We start from the raw sequence: 6,023 nt of genomic DNA, 5'->3' as shown, positions 1-6,023 counted from the left end.
CTTTTTTTTTACCACGTTTATTCCATCATGTACCAATTGAGTATATATGTATATAGAAATTCCCCAGAGGAATATGGCTGAGGTGCATGTGTGGTTTAGTAGTAGTAATAGTAGTAGTTTCATTTTCGAAATCATGAAGTACACAAATGATGCATGAACTACCTTCAGCACTGTACTTCAAAAACTTTAGTATGTTGGACCTTTATGCAACCCATTATGACTAGTTGTGTTGGTATATATTTTTCTAGGCACAGGAGTTAATGAAGATTAATAAAAATTAATTAACTAATACTTGCATTCGTTGGAAGAATCAAAAGAAATACGTAGAGTGCTTTGAGAAAGAATTTTTGAAAAATGTTAGCATACCTTGGATTTTTAAGACTACTGTGTACTCGTAGAGCCTGAAGTCGAAATTTTTTTTCATTTTTTTTCCAAGTGCAATATTGATAGAGATATTTGAATTAAAAACGAAGGAAAGTTTGGGAAAAAAAACAACAAAAACTAACAGATAAAGTTTCCCAACCTTCCTCCGGTTTTTGAATTCAAATATCTCATCGAATATTGCACCTCAGGAAAGATTTTTTTTAGCATCGGGGAGACAAGGCAACAACTTTCTAATTGGGTTTTTGGGCACAGGCTGTCCGTATAAAAAGTAATTTTTATTTTATTTTAATAACTATACGAAAATAAGGTGGTCTCTGGATTGGAGTTACTTCTTGGTAAAGGTTCTACGCAGGGGCAGGGCAGCGTCTCAACATCATTATGCCCCGGATAAAGCGAAAGGGGATCATGTGTCAAACTTCCAACCAACACAAGCTATAGCAGATGTGTGCTATAGGTCTGCTGTCGTACCAACCAGGCCCGGTCCCCTATTTAAGAAAGAAGCACACAGGGAAAAGTGAGAGAGAGGTGGGGGGGGGGGGTGTGCTTTTGCCCTCAACTAAAATGTACAGCACTAATATTTCTTTATCCTTCAATATTTATTACATACGGACAAGCACACCAGTTCTAACGCAGATACAAAAAAAAAAAAAGTAATCGACATATCTTAACAAAAAAAGATGAGAATCATAACATATTTGGCACAGCTAAAAAAAAGGCTGCCTTAGTAGAAACCGCACGTCACAGCTGAAGTTTGTCGAAATAGCGCTATTGATATTTGTTTTTCAGGTGGCAGCTGTGGCACATCTTCTCTATGTTGAGAATAGAGTAATAAAGTCCGCATATCCTGCACCTGGGTTGTCGCGGCGCTTTTACAAAACCATGTGTATGTGAAACTTGCAGCATTCGCAGACGAAATTCGTATATGCGTAGCTGTTGTTCTCGCTGACATCTGTTGTAGTTCTGCTGGTGCACTTTGAAGATTTTGTTCCACTTGGACGGTATTATAAAGAGTTTGTCACACCTCCAGCAAGTCTTCGTGTTCCATCTCACCATATAATCAACAAGGCATCTTCGATGGGCCACACCATCCGGACAACCGCAATTTTTCTTTCAAGGAACCATTTATTCCAACGTCCCCGCAGAATTTGCACCTCGAAGTAGGATCCATGGAAGCTATCTGGGTTTTTATTTAAATGGGTTTCAGCAGATTACCACAATTTACTAACGTTTGTCGTTCTTTAGACTGAACCATCCCAATAAATGTATAATAGTTTATGCCTTTATAATGGTTTGCCCCCTTTTTCAATTCCCCCCCAGTAAAGGCTCATTTACATTGAGCGGGACATATGTTTTTACATGTAAGGCACACTATTAATGTATATTTAAAAAAAATTCTACTACAACTCAAATTGTGACGTTATAGCAACATAGAGCGCTATCATTTTTTTATAATCATCTCGAACCTCATGTATTGGGGTGCCCATATTTAAAAAACAACGGGATATTTCAAACATTCAGAAGAGTGTTGCTACCGACAAACAAGTCACGACCCAGGCTCTGTCCCTCCAGGGATATAAGTCTTTGAGTGTTGCTACCAGTAGGCGCATGGCATATACTACGAGAGTGTTTCTGTCTGAATTTCTGGGTTTTGCCGGAATTCTCACCTTTTCTCGTCTCGGCACTTCGTGTCTCTTTCTTTTTCCCAATGATGCATGTTTTTGACTACTTTAAAGCCTCTACATGCATTGCTACGTCCTGCCATCGCAATGGTTCCGCTACATTCGTATTCCTTCACTCTAATCCCTCTAGTTGATAGTGCAAAGGACGTTTTCGAGTGGTCATAGTGACGGAATCGCGCGGGGATCCGGGTTCGAGTCCCACCGTCGGTACAGTGATGGTCGGCTGAAATTGGTTTTCTGTAGTCCCCAACTTCGAGGCGCAAATGCGAGCTGATCTCCCGATTAAAAAGTCTCGCCACAGAGAGAAACAGTACAAGTATTCAGTCATTACACTTCACTTCTGAAATATAGATGACAGCACTGAAAAATCAGACACAACACTCATAGGCGTGAACTTGTATCCGGCCCATGGCCCCCCCCCCCCCAATATTTCTGAAGACCCGGCTCAGCCACCCCAAAAATTCGTATGAATATGGTTTCCTCATTTTGCAATGATGAAAAAAAATTTTTAACCAAAAGTTGTCATAATTATAAATTAGTTAATGGAAACAATCTACTCAAAATTTTAGTTCTTTTTCGGGATTTGGTAATCTGAAAATTACTCGGCGATGATTCCCCCATATAACATTTGAATTCCTCATGAACCCCCTTGGGGAATGAATATTCAGAAACACGTCTTAGTGGGTATCTACGTTATATACTATAATACTGAATAAATTTCATATTTATGGCTTCAGTGATTTCGGATCAGTGATGACTGCTCCATATAACTATTCAATAGTTATGTAGACCTTATAAAATTTGCTAAATTTAAAAGTTTCGAGTTTCGAAAAATTGTGAATTTCGATCTTCTTAGTTAGTATTCACGTCTTAAAAATAAACTTCTGACAATTTTCCATGAACTTCAGCAGTCTCGGCTTGGCATGATTTGTATGTTACCTTTGAACCCACCTTAGGAGTCGAATTCCGAAAAAACCCCTTCTTAGTTAGTTCCTACGTCATGAAGTGAAACTTCCAATCAAATTTCATGAATCATCTTCATTGGTTTAGGTTCGGCGTGATTTTTCCTTTGAACCCCTTATGTGCCTGACCTTTGAAACCCCTATGACGCCCCCCCCCCTCTTAGGAGTCGAATTTAGAAAAACCATTAGTCTTTATGTAATAAAACTTCGGAATGAAATTCATAAATATAACGGGTTTGGCTCGGCGTGGTTTCGCTGTTACCTTAGTCGTCGAATCCGAGAAACCCCTTTTTTCGTGAGTCTTTACGTCATAAAACGAGTGAGTGAGTTTTTCGACACTAGTATTTTTTTTACTCGACCGTAACCTCATGCCATACTAAATATCACTCTTGAACAAATGTTTCCTGCACTGCAAGCATGCAATTTATGTATGTAAATGTCTTGTTTTCCACATATGTATTTTTTTCACTTGTATACCCTTTTCCCACACGTTCACGGGTCATTATCCATGTATCTTATCGATGCATATTTTGCTATCTGTAAATGTATGAGAATGGGAGTAAAATTTTTCGGACAATGCCGAGCCGTCCGGTTCAATGAGTTTAAAATCCGCAAGCGACAGAGCCTGGCAGCACTTTAAGAAGAACCGTCAGGAGGTTTTAAGATTGCTTCCAGAGGAAAGTGCCTCCGGGGGAAAAGTAATTCATTACATAAGATTTAGCAACAAAATTGTGAAAAAATTTTTTATGCGAAGATGAATATACTTTGCATCATTTAGGCTGGGAAAAATTTGAACGAAGTTAATTATTTCTTCACAAAAAAATTAATATTTGCAGTTTTTTTTTTCCTTTTTTGGTGGATTCTTTGAAAATCATCATAATCAAAATAATTGCTTTCGAATAATTCAATTATTAAATTGCATAAAAATTACGTCACATTCGGTAACGTAATTTATGCTCTAATGAACCCAGATTGTACGAAGATTTGGCAGTGTCACACTCGACTAGCAGTAGAATACACTGCATTCAAGGACTGACAAGTTCCTGTAGCCCACAACACGTAAAAGCGTAGCGTGCAACATTAATCACCTCAGCCAAACATTGCCATGTGTATTCACGGGGAAATACTGAATTCATATTCAGAGCGTTTGGACATTGGTCACAAATTGGAATGTTTCTGTAATTGAAACGTAGAAAAATACCTGTTTAAACGTAGAAAAACGCATGTCTAAGCCCACTAAATACATGTCCAAATCTACAAGAATATATATCTTGTGTATGGGTCGCTTAATCGACAATTCTCATCGAAAATGTGTAAATATTTTCATTTCATAACCTAGACGTGCAGAATATTGAATGCCATATGTAGTTGGGCTACACATGGTCGAAAATAGCGAAAATTTATATACATTAATATTCATAATACATACATATGTCATACAATCCCTTGAGAACTTTAACCTCGTTTATAACGACAAGAATTCGTGTAATCTTTGATGTTGTTATAACCTAGGTTGACTGTACATGGTTTAAAATGTACACAGAATTCGAAATTTATTATACTTTTATAGGTTCTTTTATGGCTTATTTCCTTAATTTGGAAGCTCCGGCGATCCACAAGCGACTCTTCCTCATGGTCAGTATCTGCATGATCTCAACCTCCATATGGTCAACTTGTCAACCAGCCAATACGTTAGCAATTAGAGAGAAATACCAAGAGAAAACGGAAAAAAAACTCCGATCCGGTCATGCCAGCTTCGTCGTACGGATACCGATGTTCCTGAACATGACATCACAACTGAACTAAAGATCTATATGGGGTGCACTTCCAGGTCTCTAGTATCCAGGTATCTAGTCACCAGGTCTCTAGTCTCCCGATATCGAATCGCCAGGTCTCTAATCTCCCAGTATCGAATGGCTAGGTCTCTAGTATCCATGTATCCAGTCTCCAGGTTTCCAGTATCCCGGTATCTAGTCACCAGGTCCCTAGTCTCCCAGCATCGAATGGCCAGGTCTCTAGTATCCATGTATCTAGTCTCCAGGTTTCCAGTATCCCAGTCTCTAGTCACCAGGTCTCCAGTCTCCCAGTATCGAATCGCCAGGTCTCTAGTCTCCCAGTATCGAATGACCAGGTCTCTAGTATCCATGTATCTAGTCTCCAGGGGTCTAGTCTCCAGGTTTATACGCGAAAACTAGCGTACTAGTAAGTACGCTGGTTCCGGTATGTACACTAACTACCAGAGATCGCAAGTCTCGACTCCAGTTGGAAGTCTCCGCTTCGGTAGGACCTTTCGATCTTTCCCTCGACTTCGACAGTAGCCACTTTTGTCGATCCTTAATAGTTTCCTTCCCAATCCTTCCCAATATCACCCATGGATAGATAGTCACTCCATATCGTTAAATAAGCTCAACCGGGATCTCCGGTTTCCTTTGGTGTAAACTACTCTTCCTATCTCTCCATCAAATCTAACCCAAGAAGGAAAATTTTAGTCAGCTGACCAGTTCATCGACCATAGTCACCGGAACTCTAGAAAAACTGTCGAAACATGGCCTTTTATACAGTATAAACGAAGATAAATGATAGAGACATTGTTGCGGCAACAATTGTCTTTTTGAAACCTACTGAAGAGTCATACGTAACAAAGAGTCCAAACAGGTTATCGCGCAACAATTGTAAGTCAACCTACTGCAGAGTCAAATATGCATGTGTAATTACGGTATAGTGATGGTCAAGGGTTCACAACCCGCAGCAAAACGAGGCCCACGAAGTGTGTTCCGAAAGTAAAGTGTCAATATAAACATACACAAAATATCGTACAAATAATGCCACTTTTGTCGAGGGGTCGCTCCCCATTGATTATTTTGTACTGTATTTTACTTTTTTTATTTGTCTGTGCATGTCATAATGAATCATGCTTTGCAAATTGTTTCCGTACTGCAAACCTGCCCCTTTTGTGGAAAGGTCTTCCAAGTGTACCACACGCTAAGGGTTCCATCAG

The sequence above is a fragment of the Pholcus phalangioides genome, unplaced genomic scaffold (genome assembly GCF_987345545.1).
Source record: "Pholcus phalangioides strain wild (caught in Gottingen) unplaced genomic scaffold, Ppha-v1.0 ptg000016l_1, whole genome shotgun sequence".
Taxonomy (NCBI): domain Eukaryota; kingdom Metazoa; phylum Arthropoda; class Arachnida; order Araneae; family Pholcidae; genus Pholcus; species Pholcus phalangioides.
Note: the sequence above shows the minus strand (reverse complement) of the source record.